At 37.4% G+C, this 20,374-nt stretch overlaps 1 long non-coding RNA gene across 1 annotated transcript; it reads left to right on the forward strand.

The window, feature by feature from the left end:
• The first annotated feature begins 491 nt into the window (after positions 1-491).
• On the forward strand, positions 492-20,125 carry LOC103891687 (uncharacterized). Its single transcript, XR_008510903.2, has 4 exons — positions 492-627; positions 7,628-7,692; positions 16,201-16,364; positions 19,462-20,125. It is a non-coding gene; the product is annotated as an uncharacterized LOC103891687 (long non-coding RNA).
• The last annotated feature ends 249 nt before the right edge of the window (positions 20,126-20,374 follow it).

Consider the following 20,374-nt stretch of genomic DNA (forward strand, 5'->3'; position numbering starts at 1 on the left):
TTAAAAAATCAACAGCATTTAATTTTTTTCACACATAGGCCTTCTCAACTGGGGTCTTGCCCCAGAGAAGAGAAAAAAACTACACAGAAACCTTAAACATTAAGACACATTATTGTAACTAAGAAAGAGCATAATGTTAATAGTGGCTTTTTCTAAGATGTAAAATAATGAATTTTTAAGATACTTTTCCTTATTTTTCATATTTCCTATATTAAATTTATACCACTTCTATCATTTAAAATAACTATTATGTTTTTAAAATAAAGGTTTTCTTTCTGCTTTCTTTCAGGCCGGAGGTAAAAGAAACAGAGATGAAGCAATAATAATTCTAACAGAAATATTACAGCCTTTACAACTTACATGCATACAGTTATACATTAAGAGACTGAAAAAGGCAGTTTCTTTTACTGCTAATTCTAGTAGTGATGAAACTCAGGCTCAAGTATTCAGGTGACTTGTTTGAGGTCACACAGTGCATAAATGGTTGCATCTGAGCTGAATATGAGTTGTCCAACTCTTGTAAGTGCATGCTCCATCACATCATCCTGAGTGAGTAAAGAGGATGCCATTGTACTCTTCAAGCAGCCCTGGAGAGTTTATCTCCGCATGCCGGAGCTAATAATAATAGTGAGTATTTATATAGTCCACACTAGGTACCACGTTCTGCTTTAAGTGCTTTACAAATAATAACTCATTTCATCCATACAGCAACCTTATGAGGTAGGTACCATTACTATCATCCTGTTTTACATATAAGGAAACTGAGGTTACGTAACTTGGCCCTAGATCACTCAGCTAGTGGTAAGACTGGGATACAAGCAGACTGACTTCAGAGCCCATGCTTCATCATTACATTAAGCAGCCTGCTGATTTGTCTTTATTTGTTACGTTAACATGAAAGGATTGCTCTCCTTTAGCACAAGGTAAGCCACAAGGCAGATTATAGGAAATAGTCTACAAAAACTGAAGGGAGTAGCATCATTTTCCCAAGGAATTGCTTTTCCTTTATACTTCTTTATCATTAGAGCCCAATTTGGACAAATTCTTTTCCACTCTGAGCCTCAGTCAATGTTTGGCTCATTTCATGAAGGAAACTGATGGTAGAGGCAAGAGTACACTGCTCAGCAGACCTTTTGTCCAAGGATAATTTCAATGGCCTCCACCATTGTTTGCCTGTTATACCGTGGCTTACAACATTTCAGGGAGCAAAGACAAAATGTTCCACTTGTGCTGTGGTGAAACTTTGCATTTCAAAGAAATAGATTCCTGCAGGAGTAAGGCTACCTGGAAGCAAAGGGTTTGTTATGGGGTTTTTATAAAATAGAAAAACAAAAACTCAATCTGGAACATGACCCCTTCATTGTACACATGCATGGCATCTGGCCCGCTGTACAATGTGGACAACTGGCAGAGACTGTGTTCACACATGGAACACAGGAGAGAGCTACTCTAAGAAGAAAAATTTAGGAAAACTAGATTCTTTTCTTTTTTTTCTTATTTAAATTGTGATAAAATATACATAACACTACTTACCATTTTAACCATTTTTTTCTTTGTGAGATGGAGTCTCACTCTGTCGCCCAGGCTGGAGTATAGTAGCACGATCTCAGCTGCTCTGCCTCTCAGGTTCAAGTGATTTTCCTGCCTCAGCCTCCCCAGTAGCTGGGACTAGAGGTGTGCACCACCATGCCTGGCTAGTTTTTGTGTTTTTAGTATAGATGGGTTTTCACCATGTTGGCCAGGCTGGTCTTAAACTCCTGACCTCAGGTAATCCACCCGACTCAGCCTCTCAAAGTGCTGGGATTACAGGTGTGAACCACCGCAACTGCCCATTTTAACCATTTTTAAGTGTACAGTTCAGCGGCATTAAGTACCTTCACATTGTTGTGCAACCATCACCACCATCTATCTCCAGAAGTTTTTAACTTCCCAAATACAAACTCCATACCCCTTAAACAATAACCCCCCATTCTTCCCTCCCCCAAACCCTGGCAACCACTATTCCACTTTCTGTCTCTGTGAATTTGACTGCTCTTGGTACCTCACATAAGTAGTATCACACAGTATTTTTCCTTTTGCGACTGGCTTATTTCACTCAGCATAATGTCTTTAAGTTTATCCATGTGTAACATGTGTCATAGTTACCTTCCTTTGTAAGGCTGAATAATATTGCATGGTATGTATGTATATACTGTATTTTGTCCATTTATCAGTCAATGGGCACTTGGGTTCCTTCCATATTGTGAATAATGGTGCCATGAACATGATGTAAAAAATATCTGTCCAAGTCCCTGTTTTCATTTCTTTTGGATGCATGCCTAGAAGTGGACTTGTTGGATCATATGATAATTCTATTTTAATTTTTTTGAGGAACTGCCATTGTGCTTTCCATAGTGGCTGCACCATTTTACAAGTAATAGATTTTAAAGCCAACTAACGAGTTCAGTTTCTCTACCCTCCTTCTACTCCCTCAAAAAGATCAAGTGCCTCAGAGGTGCTGGTGGTCGCTAACAATGTGATTGCCAATTATACTATCTGTCTGTTCAGCGCAACCCAGTTTACACTACAGTCTATCTCCCCTTATCTGAGTAAGCCACAATTTCACAAATGCTGCAGAACTTGCAAAACCATGGAACCTGGACCACTGCCATTCCCTGCCAAAATTACTCTATCAAAATGTCATGACCAAGCCACCCAAGTGCCACATTTGAGCTGTGTTAATTAGGAAAGAAGACTAGCCTCAAAGACCTTTCAAGCTACTCTACAGCACATTGATTATTATTGAACATCTAGCTTCTATTTCACTATTTCATAGTAGAGGTGAAAATATTTGCCTCAGAAAGCACGGTGTGCAGCTGTTTTACAACATCAAAGTGAGAAATATCTTGAATGCTTTAGTAGGCGAACCCATGTCTTACTCACCAGTGACTCTACTGCAGTGCCTTGCATGGTGCCTTGAACAGCATATAAGTCAGTGATAAATTAAGACAGCGTGTCCCAAACCTGAACAATTCACCTTATCACCCTCGATGGCTTTTGCTATGTCTGCATGTCAAGCGACTTTTTTACTTAAGTTAACATATGTAGTAAGAAAAGTTTGTATTATCAGTACAGATGACGAATCAGTATTCCTTGCTATAAATAAAACAAATACACTCATAAGAAAACAAATTAATTTATGTCACACCTATAGTTATTTTCTATCCACCAATAGAATTTCTGGACTGGCTTATTTAATATATAACTCTGAATCTATTGATCTCCTCAAAAAATAGTACATCAGTAAATATTTTGAGAAGATAACTAAAAATAAAGGCTGAATTAGAATAAAGAATTTGGTGTTAAAATGTTAGCAGCGATCATTTTTGTGATATAATTATGGATAATTATATTTTATGGTCTTAAAGGAAATAGGTGATTTAAATAAATAGAATATGTGTGTAGATATATGTATTATATTTAGTTGATAGAGACAATGGCTAAAGAAAAAAAGGCAAATAGTGGCAAATCCTAATAGCCAGTTCCATCAAATTGGCACTAGAGATTAGTGGGGTAATGATTGTTGCAGCCAGATCATCCTCACATCTTGTGACAGAAAGTACACCAGTGGAATGGTATGAAGAGAATGCAGACATCAGCAACTATTAGAGAAAAGGTAAATGTGTGAACAATGACAGCCTGCCCAGCATAGGCATCTTCAGAAAAGCTCCCCTACACATTTCATTAACGAAATGGACTAACGGAGGATCCATTATGTGCGGAATATATGAGGGATAATTCATGATACAAAGAATATAAATCACTGTTCTTGTCCCATGGTCTCTAATAATCTAGAAGAGACGGCCATGAAAACCAAAATTATATTACAAATCACAGTGCTGCAAAAGCTGAATGCATATATAGACATATGTAACATTCTGTAGGTATGGAGAAAAGGAAGTGAGAATAAGAGCAGAGAAGCAACTGGGAAACATTTCTGCGATGAAATTTTGAAAGCAAATGGATATTGACAATTGGAGTCAAAGGTATGAAAAGAGTCTTTTTTGTTGTTTTCAAAGGATAAATATTCATTTCTCCAGGACCAAGAAGAGAAAGTATCATCTAGAACGTGGCACACTCTGTTTCTCTAGTTAGAACTGGGTAGTAGAGGGTTGAATGGATTGCCAAGGAAGGGAAAGTGTGTCAGTGGCAGTCACGGAGGCCTGGAGTCTCACATCATGCTAGCAAGTTAAAAGAGGGTACCAGTGCCAGCTGCTCACACTCCTCTGAGGCCTGGTCTGTCCCTAAGCTGTCTCACTTCCTGACATCCCTTTCCAGCTGGGTGGCTATTTCCTGGGCTGTTGCAGACATCCCCCTTCACACTCCTTTCACAGCTGTGGTTTGGCACTCTCTGCAACAGTCCCAGTGCCAAAAGTGCCCTCTGGGCTTGTGTTCTGAAAGCAAAGGCCTGCTCATTTCCACTACAGAATTAACCCACAGAGACAGACGGAGGCAGCTTTTTTTAGATGGCCAAAGCAAATTGGCCTGCATGAATGACATTGGAGTCGTGTGGTAATAATCAGATATGGTGTCTGGGACACTCAGAGGCACCAGCATAGGCTATAAGTAGCTGAGAACTTTTCCTGCTGCATCATAGAAGCTGTTGGAAGCTAAGAAATGGAAGCGTTTGAAGGATGAATGAAAACTCCTCCTCATACATGATGTTTGGCTGTGGCTGGAGGGAACAGTCAAGTTGAAGTTATACAACGAACAGTTGTTTTTATGCTGAGACAAGGAAGTGACTATGATTCTCCATACCTAGGTAGTGCTGAAGCAGGGGTCTGCAAACTGTGACGTGAGAGCCAAACCCATCCCTCTTGCTGTTTTCCTATACCCTGTAAGTTCAGAATGGCTTCTCCATTATTAAGAAGATGAAAAAAATCAAAAATATTTTATCACGTTAAAATTATATGAAATACAAATTTCAATACCCACAAATAAAATTTTATTGGAATACTGCTATGCCTATTGACTTAGTTTCAAGCTTCAAACGCAGAGTTGAGTAGTTACAGCTGAGACCTCATGAGGCTTTACTTACAAACCTTTTCAATCCCTATGCTAAAGCAGTGGCCAGTGTGACCAAAGATAGGGGGAAGTGAAATAATAGTGGATGGGAAACTTTTTAAAATGAGGACATAGATTTTTTTTTCCTGACCTGCATTTTTAAATGTTCGGCATTCTTGGTTGCAGAATACACCACCCTGAGAAAGAGGTATATCTAGAGCTTAGCATTAATGCTTAAAACAACACTTAGATTTCTTTTTTTAAAACTTTGATTCTCCCATCTCCCACTCTCTCCCTTCCCCGCCACCCCTACCCAACACAAGCATGAGAAAAAACCATGGGCAGACCACTCATGTAGCTAAGAAGATCTCAGCGACGTGCTGGTGCTCACAGGGGCTCATTGGCAGTGGAAGAAGTACAAGGGCAGTGAATTGCAGGCCCCCCACGATGGACCCCAAAGAAAGATTAACTGAAACAATTTTATGGAAATGTATTCAGTATGCACAGATGACAACATGCCAGCAAGTCATTTCGGTATAGCTTTCTAATTATAGACACCACTCTCAAAGTTTACTCAAGCTATATACTATGGTCCCTTTTATACAGTGTGGTTTAAATTGGCCACTTAAAAACCAGAGAGGTCACTTTAGGTTAACTAGTACAATTTGGTAGCTCAAAGGAACACTGTACTTCACTCAACTTATAGGACTAAGACTTCATTTTTCCTAAGGTTCTGAGGATTCCTCCAAGCCAAACAGCTGGAATGAACAGTTAAAAAATGAATATTGTGTTAATCAAAAAAAAAAAACAGATGTTTTGTCACAAAGAAGTTATATAAGGAAACCCAGTTTCTGAAGGAAGCAAGCTGAAGTAGAGGTGTGTTGAATGGGAGTGTGGCAGTAATATGCACTTGGGTTATAGGTGGAGGAAAAAGGAAGAGGAGACAAGAAATTTCTCAACATATCCTTTAAAGACATTCTAGTATGTTGAGTGTGACTACTCATGTTTAGGCACAAACTCAGCCAATCAAGGTAGAGAAAGGGCATGACTCAGAGGGTAGTAACTACAAACTATTTAAAATACTCATATGATGACAAGTCTCCATCAACATGTCTGATTCCTCCACTTGCTGAAGATAATATGGTACCTTGAAAAAGGCATAAGCTATTAAAGTATATAAAGAGTTTTACTTGAGTAGATATGATCAAATAAAGTTATCATAAAAGCTACCATGAAGACAGCAGTCTAACCCATTGCTTGAATTAGACAGGCTTCTGGGTAATGATAAAGAGGAAGTGATTTGGCAGTGAGCTACAGAGAACTCAAACCCAAGGAATGAAGAATTGGGAAGGAAGCTAGAGGAGTGTTTCCAGAAAGGCCCAGGGCTTACATATTCCCTAGTTTATTATGAGAAATGTAATTTGTTGTATGTAAATTTCGAATAAGGAGCAAATATGCAAAGTCTCTTTATATTTCTCTTTGTGAACATTGCAAGCTCTCTTAATGCCAGATGATAGAAACTTGATCTCAGGCAATTTCTAACCTCACCCACCAGACCTAGTATTTAGTACCGGGAGCTGTAGTACCTAAAGCTAGATTTCCATAGCACCAAAGTATTTTGAGGAGAGCACGGAGGATTGTATTATATTTCCAGTAGAGAGGGCTATTCACATCTACCAGCTGTCTTGTTGAATTTAGTGCTACTTTCATTGATAGCAGGATTTTCTGCTACTTCTCTTCCACACTGAGGCTACCGGTACTTTGCCGGGGCTGCCTCTAAAAGACCTCATCAACTCCTAGCTGCTCTTGAATGCAATGGAACCGTTCTACTACTTCCACTCCAAGCCTAGATGCAGGGGACTCTATGGGACAGCTCAAGCCCTTTGTCCTAGATGCAGCACAGTCATTTCCAGGCTCACTTAGGAAAGAGGACACAGTTTTCTTCTGCTTTCAGGTCTCCCCAAAATGTCTGCTATTCCCTCCCATAGTTATTTAACTCTGAGACAGAGGCAAAGTACTGTAGCTGTTTGGAAGGTTCTGTTTCCCTCTGACTCTTTTCTTTCCCAATTCAAGTTGTTCTCTATAGAGAAATCAAGGGAACAGAGAACATGAGCTTCCACTTACTCCTCTGATTTTCTTCTTACTAATCTTTTGTCTTATGGTCATGGCTAGACTTTTGAATTCAAAAGTTAGAAATTTGATTATGTTGTAATCTACATTCTCATGTGAATTTCTAAAGTCTAGCTGCTGCCTCAATTAGAGGATGGCAGGATTTAAAATATTATCTCACTATTAATTTATTATCCCTGGGCAAACTTCACAATATCATATCAAATATCCAATATTTTGTTTAGTTACTTGATATTAAAGAGGAGAGTCTTTTAAACTTACAGATACAGTAAGAAGTGATTTCTTCAACCAAAATATTTTAGTGCCACTCTTTTATAATTCTAATATATGTACAACTAAGTCCCTGGGCACCTTCTTGTAATCATTGTTAAAACTGCATCAACAGAATGGCTGATGTGGACCCTGTTAGAATCAGTGCACTTTCTTTGTTTTGAGCCCACGTTCTTTTCTTTAGGAATCTCAAGAGTCTTCAAACATCCATATTATGCTGATGTCTTTTAAGGTGATTCAACTCAGCAGGTAAGTGAGAAACAATTAATATTTTTGACTGAAATGTTGTACTTTGCCTTGATCTAAAAATTAATTGAGCTTCTAAACTTGACAGCACATAACCTAGCTATTTGCCTTTAGCTGAAAAAGGAACAAATAAAAATATGAAAAATGTAATTACTCCCCACTTTGATTTTAAGTTGCTTTGTTCTGAGTCTCTTACTTGGCATTGAACCTGTTTCTGTTGGGAACCAGCAGGATAGAGAACTTTAAAGGGCAGGTCATAGGAACAAATTTGCCTCCATTATTAAATGTTTGAATATTCTTCAGAATCAACAAAGCACTACAGTTTGAAACAGCATGACTTTAACAAGTTCAGGGATAAAAGTCTGAGTCCTAGCCTTCCATTTAAAGAAAAAAATGATACCTTTACATTTTCAAGGTAGGAATATGCTGAAAGAATATACAATTAAACACCCCTTGTTATAGATATAGCCTAGTCATATATCCTCAACTTGCTAAAGTATAGTTTTTCCAGATTTAAGTCTTCTATTTGAGTCAAAAGAAAATCAATCCAGCACTGTAGTTTTTTCCCACAGAGTGAAGGCCAAAACAGATGGGATTTCTTCATTATTACTATGTTAATAAAATTAAATAAAAGGTAATGAGAAATTATATATTTTCTTTCCTAGCCTTTAGTTTTGGTATCTGTTACCATATCTGTCTTTACAACCTCTCTACAAAGTAGAAAACATAGGGTATTATCAACTACATTTCAAGATAATAACATCTTACCTATGTATAATATGTTATCAACTACATTTCAAGATAATAACATCTTACCTATGTCTATGTTACAGTTTATAGAACATACCTTATCTTATTTTGATTCTGACCCACACAGTACCCCATGATATATATGAGTCCATCTGGTATAATTTTCTTTAATTTACATATGGAAAGACTGGAATTCAGAAGGGTAGAAAGAATGTCTGTCTGAGTCCTGCACTTAGAAAATGGAAGAGATGACTTTGTCAGGCCCATGACTTTACTGAGACACAGACGACTGGGTGAGAATAAGTCTATATCTCATAAGAATACACTCCAATAGTCTTTATTTTTTCCCTTAGAGCTTTACTTTATTTTTCTGGGGTTACATTGTTTCAAGCCATTCTTCTGTGAAATATGCTGGGAAGTACTTCCTAGACTTGATGTACTTGGAACAGCCCCATTTGTCCCATTCTCCACAGAATTCTAGGGGGTTGTTGGATTTGAGGATTATTTTCTTCTACGGTTTTACATTTTGAAAGTCTTGCTTCAACTCTCAAAGGATATTGTTAAACACAGAATAAATATTGAATTGTCTCTCTATCCTCACAGTCTTCATGGTTGGCAAATAAAAGTTTCGGTGAAAGGGTTTGCTCCCTGAAGACCCACAAGTGGTGGTTAGAAAGTGTCCACAAATTAAAGGCAATGAAAGATCACTAACCACAAGTAATAGATGTTATTTTAAAAATGTAAAGTACATAAAATGGCTTTTATATGCTTGTATATTCTGTAGCCACTCTAACCAGGTGGCTACTGTGTAAGTATTTTCCCAATTTGGAGCAGTTTTACACATACAAAGATGCTTTCATAAAAGCAATCTGTGTAGGATAAATATTAGCCATAGTTACATGATTTCTTTTAACTTCTAACAGTAGAACAGTGTTACTCTGTAAGAAAAAAACTTTTAATCCCTTAAAATATCTGAATCAGTAATCATTCTGAAAGACTTTTCTGATTTTAATAAAAGGAAAAAAAGAGAAATAAAAAAATCCCAACATTGATTCAGCATTAAAAATCATTTCATTATGTAGGAGACATGAATATATAACTTCCAATAATCCACAGTTCTTCTCTCCATTTGAAAATCATCAAGTCTATAATGAGTACCCACTGGATATCTCGTAATCATTTTAGGGGAGGTCAAGACTGATATGACAGAAATCCTAGTCAGTGCCAGGGTAGGATTCTGAAGGCTGGGTATTCTCAAAATAGTTGAAGAAAGACAGAAACTAATATTTGCTTATTTTCTCCACTAAGAATGTTTGCCTACCTCCTTTCTACCTAATAAAAACCGAGTACATCTTTCGAGGCTCATTTCAGGAACTGTTCTGCTGAAATCTGCTACTGTGTTCTGTTCTGTTGATACTGTATCTCATCTGTATTTTCTGATATCCATCTCTTTCTCAGTCTGCATTAACAATGTTCTAGCTTAAACCTTTATTATTCTTTGCAATAGCAATCCTAACTTTTAAGTTAGGATTTTAACTTTTAAGTCAGCAATAGCATCCTGACTTTTCCCTGCCTTCAGTCTGTCTCTCCACTAATTCCATCCGCAAACTTATAGCTTAATCTTCCTAAAGAGCCACTTCAAAATATGTCCATTTTCTGTTGAGGATTTTTTCACTGGCTGCCCTTTACCTACCAAATAAAGTAATAATCATTAAATCTTGCATTTCACAGTCTTCTATGTGCTGGAGCAACTTGCCTTTTCATGACCAACAATCTCTCATGCATGCTATGCTCCACAGCAATTTCTATATCTTTACAGACCTTGAGCTTTTACCAACCTTTCCATTTCCTCACTTTCCTCCTCACATCCAAGTCTTATCTAACATTCAAAGCCCCATTTGAAGGTCAGCCTTCTGGATATCTTTTCTGAAACCCTATTTCAATATATCTTCCCATGTTCTGATATCCGTCACTTTTTGCCACAGTGCTTTTGTGTGTGTGCAAGAGAATCACTATGTTTCCAAGGGTCAAATTTCCTGAGATTTAATTCCTGGCTATTTATGTGACCCTGAGCAAGGACTAATCCTTGCTGCCTCAATATTATGGGGACGGGGAAGACTAATAGTACCAACTTCAAAGCTTGTTGTGCAGATTACAAATTAATATATATAAATGTTCTTAGTAAGTACCCAATAAGTATAAGTATTAGCTATAATTATGTACATCTTCTCTCTCATAATACTAAGAAACTGGGATGGGACTTCAGGCTACACATCACTGTGTCTCACCATGGTGATGGAACATATGCCGGTGTTCAACACACGTATGTTGGATAAACATATTTATTTATGAAGTCCCATTCTGTCCCTTTCAGTTTCTTAGACAATACCTGAATACCCATAAAGGAATATAGTTCATTGATGATCAAGGCATTTCCCTGCATTTTTCTACACTCGTGTTTACCGTTCTCTTAAAAATACTCTGAGGCCAGGTGCTGTGGCTCACGCCTGTAACCCCAGCACTTTGGGAGGCCAAGGCGGGTGGATCACCTGAAGTCAGGAGTTCAAGACTAGCCTGGCCAACATGGTGAAACCCCGTCTCTATTAAAAATACAAAAACTAGCCAGGCGTGGTGGCATATGCCTGTAATCCCAACTACTTAGGAGGCTGGGGCAGGAGAATTGCTTGAACCCGGGTGGTGGCGGTTACAGTGAGCCGAGATCGTGCCACTGCCCTCCAGCCTGGGGGACAGAGTGAGACGCTGTCTCAGAAAAACAAAACAAAAGAAAACAAAAAAACCTGAGTAATATTCATTCCTGAATAGGAGCAATTAGCAACTAGTAAGCTGTGTGTGCCTTACTAGGACCCTCAACACGTTAAGGAAACTCTGTCCACCATTTGACTATGGGCTTTTAGGAAATAGGATGCCGACTCTGAGTTGTGCATTGAAATTCATTAAAAGGATTGGCTGCAGAATCAGAAAGTCAACATTCAGAAATATATGGTATTTATTTAGGGGATTCTTAGACTCCGATGCATAACATTAATCCAAGCACAGACAGAATGAAAAGTACCATTTCTCCAAATGGCATTAATGTCTAAATACCAGCTTTAAAAATACTGAATTACTCACAAACCTGGAATATGTGTATTTTTTCAAGAGTACCTATGTTTAGCATCTAAAGTTTCAGAAGAAAAGACATTTATAATGGATACATTTTTGTAACATCTGTGATTCCATGTATATGTATGTTAAGTTAGAAGGACTTCAATTTTTACTAACACTAATATTTTTCTTTTGCATTGATAATTTGTGTGTTCCCATGCAAAAAAGAAGAGTTTCCTTAGCCTGACCTTCAGCCTCTATCATTAACAATTGTAGATATCAAAGTAGAAACAAGAGCTACCATTTGCTGAATGTTATCTGTATTGCAATACTCAAAATAAGCCCACAAGGTAGGCATTATTATTTCTGTGTAAGAGGTGAGGAATAGGAGGCTCAGTGTAGCTCAGTGGTTTGTCAGAAGTCATAGCTAGCAGGAAGGCCAAGACTCAAATTCACATCTTTCTAATCACAAAGAGGCTTCACCTATGGCAGTTCATAATAAATTCAGATTTACAAAGTTTTATAAGTTTTGCTTATAATGAATGCTGTACTTATAAAAATGTACAGTTTTGTTACTTTCTAAGCACATTGGTCTAACTTTTGGTTCCCTAGCCAGGTGCTCAAGACTGTGCCCTGCCTGCAGACAACTACTACACATGGGCAATTTATTAAAAGGGTCTTCCTGCAATAGATTCCTGGGGACTCAGGTATAAATCTACCCAATCAACCAATTAGCCTATACACGTTTCTACCACGTGCTAATAAATCTACCCAATTAGCCTATACACATGTTTCCTGATGCTGGGCCCCTTTCTCTTTCCATACTTTCTTCAATAATATTGTGTTTTTAGAATGGTCCAGGGATGGGTACCCCAATCTTAGTCAAGGTAGCAAAAAAAGACATTTACAGGGAGGGTTTCCTACACTTGCTTAACACTCCTAATGGAGAGGTGCCTTCTCTTCATTTCTTTAAAGATCTTTCTCATGAGTCAAAAATATCATGAAAAATAGTTTAGATGCTCTGAGGAGAAAAGCAGTGAGAGCTGAGGACATGTAATCCAGGTTATAAAAGAAATGGTTGTGCACCGATGTTCATGGCCACATTATTCACAATCGCCAGAAGGCAGAAGCAACCTACGTGTCTGTCAAGAGAAGAATGGATAAACAATATGTGGTGTATATTTGATACATGCAACGGAATGTTACTCAGCCTTAAAAAAGAAAGAAATTCTGACCTGTGATACAATATGGATAAACCTTGCAGACATTACATTCATGAAATAAGTCAGTCACAGAAAGATAAATACTGTTTGATTCCACTTATATTAGGTAACGAGAGCCATCAAATTCACAGAAACAGAAAACAGAATGGTGGTTGCCAGAGACTAGTGGGAAGAGAAAGTGAGGAGTTATTGCTTAATGTGTATAGAGTTTCAGTTTTCAAAATTAAGTTTCTGGTGATTGGTTTTACAACAATGTGAATATACTTACCATTATTGAATTCTACGCTTAAAAATTATTAAGATGGTACATTTTATGCTGTGTGCATTTAACAACAATACAAAAAATTAATGGTAAATGTATGAGAAATGTGGTTATGGGAAATTTGTAAGTTTTGAGTGTGTGAGGAATGAAGACATTTGGAGAATGTAAAACGACAGAAAAGAATGGTACCAACTACTAATTCCCAAGCCCAAAATGATTTCCCACCTTACCCTGGTACCTATTATTAATTCTCTGGTTTGAGGTACAAGCAAGAAAAGATACCTATCTAAACATTTAGGATTGCACACCATTCATTGACATTAATTACTTGGGTAATTTTCATAATTCTTTACACTATTTAAAAAAATTTAAAAGTTCAGTCAGACAGACAGCTTTCTCTCAATTGAATTTAAATTAAATAAGTCAAATGGCTTTCTTTTAATTAACACTAAATTACATCCTATTAATCAAGTATATTCTGCTATTGGAATGTTGTTACATTTATTAAGTATTTTATTGAAAAAATATTTCAATTATATAATTAAGTTTCTTTCATATTTTATGAGATAAATATTTGCTAGCCTACAGTGTACACAACAGAGATATAGAACGGCATATTGGAATAGAAATGCAACCAGATGTTCAGGCCTGGCTTTGAGTCGTAGCTCTCCTTCTGGGTAACCCTGAAAAGCAAGCTAAAATTTCCAGGTCTCAGTTTATCTTTCAGCAATGTGAAAGAATTAGTCTAGGCTGGGTGCAGTGGCTCACACTTGTAATCCCAGCACTTTGGGAGGCTGAGGCAGGAGAATCACTTGAGGCCAGGAGTTCAAGAACAGCCTGGGCAACATAGGGAGACATTGTCTCTACAAGTTTTCTTTTTTAATTAGCCAGTCATGGTGGTGTGCACCTGCAGTCCCAGCTACTTGGGAGGCTGGGATGGGAGAACTGCTTGAGCCTGGGAAGTCAAGGTTACAGTGAGCTGTGATCATACCACGGCACTCCAGCCTGAGTGACAGAGAGACCTTGTGTTAAAAAAAAAATAGTCTAAAGCAGGGTCAGCAAACTTTTTCTATGAGGACAAAATAGCAAATATTTTAGTCCTTTTAGGCTTTGTGGGAAGAAGCAAAATGAAAGATAATGAGAGAAAACAAATCACCATTTTCTAAATACAAAATTCAAAATATAATAATTACTTTTTTTGTAAATCATGTTTACTAATGAGAGGAATAAAATTTTCTCTCAATAAATGCCATGCTTCCAGAATGTTCCTTCTCAGCCTCTTTGGCTGGACTCCTCTGTTCAATTTCTAGATGCTGGTATGTTCCAGAACCCTCATTTCTCTTCCATCTTGATTTTCTTCTTGCATTAGCTTATCTAGTTCCATGGTTTTAAAAACCATTTACACATTTTGACTTTCAAATTTGTATCACTATAGTTGACCTCTCTGCTGTAGGGTATGTTTATATAACCGATTGCCTTTTTGTCATTTATTCCATGTCTAAGAGGTACCTCAAATGAAATAATTCCTAAAATTGTTTCCTACCCTTATCTCTCTCTCAGTAAATGATAGCTTCACCTACCAGGTGATTCAAGCTGAAAATCTAGAAGCCATCTTAGATCATTGCCTAAACTCTCTCCAACAAGAACCAGTTTACCAGCATTCACTTGAGTATTCTTTGTATAAGGAGAAAAAGCAGTCAGAGTTGAGAAGCTGTATAGCTGTGTTCAACATAGAAATAACCAGAAGTATTCTGGCTGTAAAGTAATTATAAATGTTTTTTTTTTTTTTTTTTTTTTTTTTTTTTTGAAGAAAAAGCATTTTATTTTGATGAGTATATTATTAAACTGTGTATTATAAAGTTGAATACCTTTAAGATATTACTAGTCCATAAAGACAAACTGAATTTTCTAATAAGATAAATGCAGTGTTTAATTGTGTAATAAAAACCATACTTTACAAATTCTAAAGTAATTATAAATGTTATTAAGTCAGCCCCCTAAACAAATTTTGAACACATCCACTTCTCCTCATCTCTACTAATATCACTTAGTCCCAGCTACCATTACCTCTTACTTGGACTACTGCTCTTGCTTCCTAAATGGTGTTTCTATTAACATTTTCAACTCCAACCCCTGCCACACCCAATCCATTCTCTACAGAGTGGTCGGAATGATCATCTCAAAGCACAGTCAGACTTTGTCACCTCCTGCTTTTAAGTTTTTGCACAGATTCCCACTTTTTAATTTGACATATATTATGTATCTGATTAGTATGTTCCCAGCACTATTCTCATTGCTGGGGAGATGGCAGTGAATAGACAGACAAAAATCCCTGCCAAATGTAACTTACACTCTAATGAAGGGAAATAGATAATAAACCAAAAAAAGTGAATCAGATAACATGTTAAATAGTGATAAATGCTTTGGAAAAAAGTAAAGCAGGGGGCTAGGCAAGGAGATGGGGTATTGGAGGCGTTACAACTTTCAATAGGTTTGTCAGCAAAGGCCTCATTGTGAAGATGCCTTTTCAGTAAAGACCTGAAGAAGGTGAGTCAGAAAGGAGGTGGAGTTTGAGGGTAATAGCATTCCACGGAGCAGAAAAAGCAAGTGCACAGGAACAGCAAGAAGCAGAGTGAGAGAGGTGGGGAGAATTCAAGATGATGTTAGAGAGATGACAGAGTCTAGGTTAGGGAGGGCCTGAGTCCTTGTAGACTCTGAATATGGTGCTGAGCAGGGAAGAGACAGGCTCTGGCTTAGGGTTTAGAAGGAACACAGGCTACTGTGATGAGGATTGTCTGAAGGGGAACAAAGGCCAAGGTGGGGAGACCACTTAGAACTCTACTGCTCTACTTTAGGTGAAATGTTAGAACTGGGTGAGCCAAAAATGTGCTCAGCATCTGTGAGGAGGGGGTAGAGAGGGAGCAAGGATGGAGCCAGGGTTTTTAGTCTGATCAACTGAAAGTCTGGAACAGCCATTACTTAAAATGAGGAAGTCTAAGGGAAGAAGAGATTTGGAGGAGAATGTCAAGAAACTTGTTTTAGACGGGTGCATTTGAGATGCAGTTTGCACATCCAAGCCAAGATGCCAAGTAAGCAGTTGGATGTTTAAATGTGGATTTGAAAGGAGAGGTAGAGGCTGGAAATATAATTTTGGTAGTCATTCTGTTACAGATGTTATTTGAAGCCGTGAGACTGAGTGACATCATGGAGGAAGTGAATGTAAATAGAAAAGGGAAGAAGTCTGAAGACAGAGCCCTGAGACACTCCATTGTAAACTGGAAGATGAGGAAGAGCCAGCAAAGGAGACTGAGAAAGGGCAGCCAGTGAAGATGGAGGTAACCAGGAGAGTGTGGTGTCTGAAAGCCAAGCAGCAAAGGGTTTCCATGAGGAAGGAGAAATTAACAAGGTCAAATGCTGTATATGGGTTGAACAAAACTAGAATACCTTCTAAATAGAGTATGTTCTAAAATTATTACCAGTACTTGAAATCACCTACAAATTGATCTCCTTTATATCTATGCCTTCATCTCCTAATATCCCCTCCCTTCCTCAGTATAGCCTCTCCCCCATTTTCCTCTCCAGCTTTCATCTGCTACCTCACTCTCTCCTTCGTTCACTATCCCTTCTCTAGACCAGCCCTTTGTTTTTCCAGCATGCCAATATATTGTCCAGCCCTTTGTATTTCCAGCATGTCAATATATTGTCCTATCTGTTCTTCCTGCTGCCTAAATGTTCCTTTTACTTCATGATTACTTCCTATCATTACAGTTTTTTTTCATGAGCACTCGGTCTACAGTACCAGTTTTATTAATGTTACTTGCACCTCCTTCCATTCACTCTTTATCCCACCACTTCGTTCTTTCACTTTATGTAATTTTCGGCATCACAACATTTTCAGTTCATTGTTTTTCATCCCACATAAAAACAAGGATCTAGACTGTCTTGTTCTCTGCACTGTGTCAGGCTAGAACAAGGAGTGCTATAGCATGCATTCAATGAATATTTACTGAATAAGCTAATTAATCTATATTTCAAAATTTTAACAAAATTGTATGTAAAACATACCCAAACACTGGTAAATCATTCCAAATTGAGATGTATAGAGGAAGAAATCTGAGAGGAATTTTTTTTTGATGATGCAGGAAAGTATTTCTTTCAAGTGTTTTTCAATTTACATGTTAATTGAAAAACATTTCCCAATACATTTGAGCATTTGGCAATCCCTTTGAGACACAGTTCATCTACCTTATTTCCACAGCCCCTCAAATACAACCTTGCATTTGACTAAAATGTTCCTATATTATAACTTCATGTTACCTTTCATAGTTCCAGGAATCTGTAAAAGTAATAGCATCATCTTTATTCGGGTCTAGTGTATAGTGGACACACCTTGACTGTTTATTGAAAAGATGTTTAAATAAATGAATATTGAAATCTTTAATTAAGAGTAGCTGCTGAGGAACAGAAAACCAAACACCGCATGTTCTCACTTATAAGTGGGAACTTAACGATGAGAACACATGGACACGTCGGGGGCAACAACACACACTGGGGCCTGTGGTGGGCGGCAGGGAGAACACCAGGAAGAACAGCTAATGAGTGTCGGGCTTAATACCTGGTGACAGGTTGATCTGTGCAGCAAACTACCATGGCACATGTTTTCCTACGTAACAAACTTGCACATCCTGCACAGGTACCCTGGAACTTAAAATAAAAGTTGGTCAAAAAAAAAAAAAAAAAAAGTAGCTGCTGAATAGTCAAGTAAAATTTTCTTATTCATTCATTTCCTACCATCCTTCTCAAGAGAGTTGTCTTCTAAGAGGTCCAAATGAACACAACTTATCATTGGAAGCCCTTTTTAAAAAATCACTCTAATGAAATTCAGGGGATGAGTAGAAATGGGGTAGGGGCAGGCTTTGTGTTTGATAATTTGGTGTGCTCTTTCATCTTCCCTCTGCAGTCTTACGCTCATTGTTTGTTGCTGCTAAAGCAGTAAATGTTGTTTGTCTTCATTGCAAAACCAAGGATAGAAAACTTTGAAGTGTTTTCTGTTGCTTAATGTCACCTACTGTTCCTGTCAGCAAACTGAGATAAACCTGATGGACTGAGGTGTCTGGTCTAATTCCTTTATTGACACATAGTCCTGTCTTCAAACACCAGTGTAAATGAATAAGTACTGAGATAGTAATGTGTCAGTAATAGGCTGCCAGATAAATGCCATTGTTTACGTACTGATCCCTGCTTCCTAAGGCCCAAACAGCTCAAAAATCTTACAAATTAGCACCTCACTGAGATCAAAGAATTGTCTTTTCTTTCTGCAATTACCTACTTGGAGAGCGGTGCAAGCAGATGAGATGAGTTTAAGCTGTCTCTCTCTAGCCCAAATCTTTCTTTTAAAGGGAACAAATGGTGGAATTATACACTGTTTCAGGAAAAGGCAGTTAAGAATAAGAGATTTTACCTTATTTTGCCATGTAAGAACAAGGGGATTTTGTATTTTAATTTTTATGTTAATCCACCAATCAATCCCCATTATAATTATTTTACTGAAAATTCAGTGGAAAGAGCCATGTTCATCCGTAACAACCATCTCTTGGGATCAGATTTAGCTGCAAATTACAAAAATAAAAATAGCTTTGAATTCAGTGACACCATAGTACCCACACTTCAAACAGAAAGTATGAGAAAAATAAATGCTTTCCGAAGGAGAAAAATAAATGCTTTCTGAAGGAGTAAAAATTTAGACAACACATCTTCTAATTTCATTTTTGGCATATCTTAAACAGAAAAGTGCACCATTAGTCTCTCTTAATTTTTTTTAAAAAGGCATAATTTTATGACTTTCCTTGCTTACCAAGTTCTTTGCCCTGAAGCACATTCCAGCTCCATTAGCCTGTGTCCAATATGGCATTGTTTTATTTGAAGATATTGAGAAATGAGAGGATAGAAGGATGTAACTTGAGTTTATACTATTTAGTAATTGTCTTTCATATTAGTCATACAACCTAGAAACAAGAAACCTAGTGTTCAAAACTTATTATGGCTTAGGGTAATATTGGCTTCTTTATAAGAAAGACAAAATCCTTTCTTGGTGGCAGGCTTTATCTTTTATGCAAATGAATAAAATCGGCTCTCAAATTCTAGTGTTAGACTTTGTGTTAGTCAAAGCCTTGACTCCTATGGATAAGTAAGTGGTTTAAAGAAATAAAAATTGACCTGAAAAGTAATTATCTGCAATAAGTTGGAATCCTTTTTCCCTATATATGTTTTACTTCACTTATTCACATCTATGTTTTTTAAAGGAAGTATTAAATGCCTTATGCCAAAGAGTTCACATAAATAAATGTGAACTTAAGGCAAATTTTGATATAGTTTGTCTCATTTTTCTAAAACTGTTTCTTGCATTAAACATTCCTGTATCTTTGGAATCAGCCAGGGCTAGAGTAAGAGCCCCTCCTGGGATGCTGTGACCCCCAAGTCTGAAGACTGCTGATAACCCCAATCTACAAAGACTAGCTATAGAACTTCCTACACTGAGACAACTCCAGTGGAACTCTGATAATTATCCTAAAATAAGGAGACTTCTTCAGTAGCCCTTAAATATGTTCAAATACGTGATTACATTTATGTCCTTAATATCGCTATTAGTTTCTGATGTTAACGTAAAAGTTGAGGAAAAAGTGGAAAAGTTAAAGCGGTGCAGGTTAATTCAATGCCAGAGTAACTTCTCAGAAGGTGTATATTCAGTGTGAACAATTTTCAACAGAGAGATGTCAACGTCTGGCCACAACGGCAACCAGTAAAATAACTACTTTTACTGTCTTAACTATTAATGAAGAGGAGATTGCATAATATAGATGAAGGAGCATAGTATTTACAGGTGGAACACCTAGCAGGGCTTGAGTCTCAACTCTGCCCTGAGTTGAGTAATTTGTCTTGGTCAAATTATCCTAATTGACTGAGACAAGTCATTTAAACCAATAGCGCTTCAATTTTCTCATATCTAATGTAACATAACAATTCACAGCCTTTTACTTTGTAGTTACGGTGAAGATCTAATCACAGTGAAATATATTTATATGTCTGTCTGCTGATAGAAATTTTGTCATAGAGGGTAGTCCATTTTATGTCAATGGGACTTAAATAAGATCTGTGCCGCAACTGAATTACACTAATGAGTGAATAATTACAAAAGAAGCCTGCTTTATCAATCTATATAAAGAAGAAAGTTACCGAGTATGGAGGGGAGATGCTCCTTTCATATTGGCACTTGTTCTTACTTTCCCTGAAATAGAGATTATAGTAGTCTGCCAGCAATTTTCAAACTTCAATTCTGGCCTGGAAA

The sequence above is a fragment of the Pongo abelii genome, chromosome 8 (genome assembly GCF_028885655.2).
Source record: "Pongo abelii isolate AG06213 chromosome 8, NHGRI_mPonAbe1-v2.0_pri, whole genome shotgun sequence".
Taxonomy (NCBI): Eukaryota; Metazoa; Chordata; class Mammalia; order Primates; family Hominidae; genus Pongo; species Pongo abelii.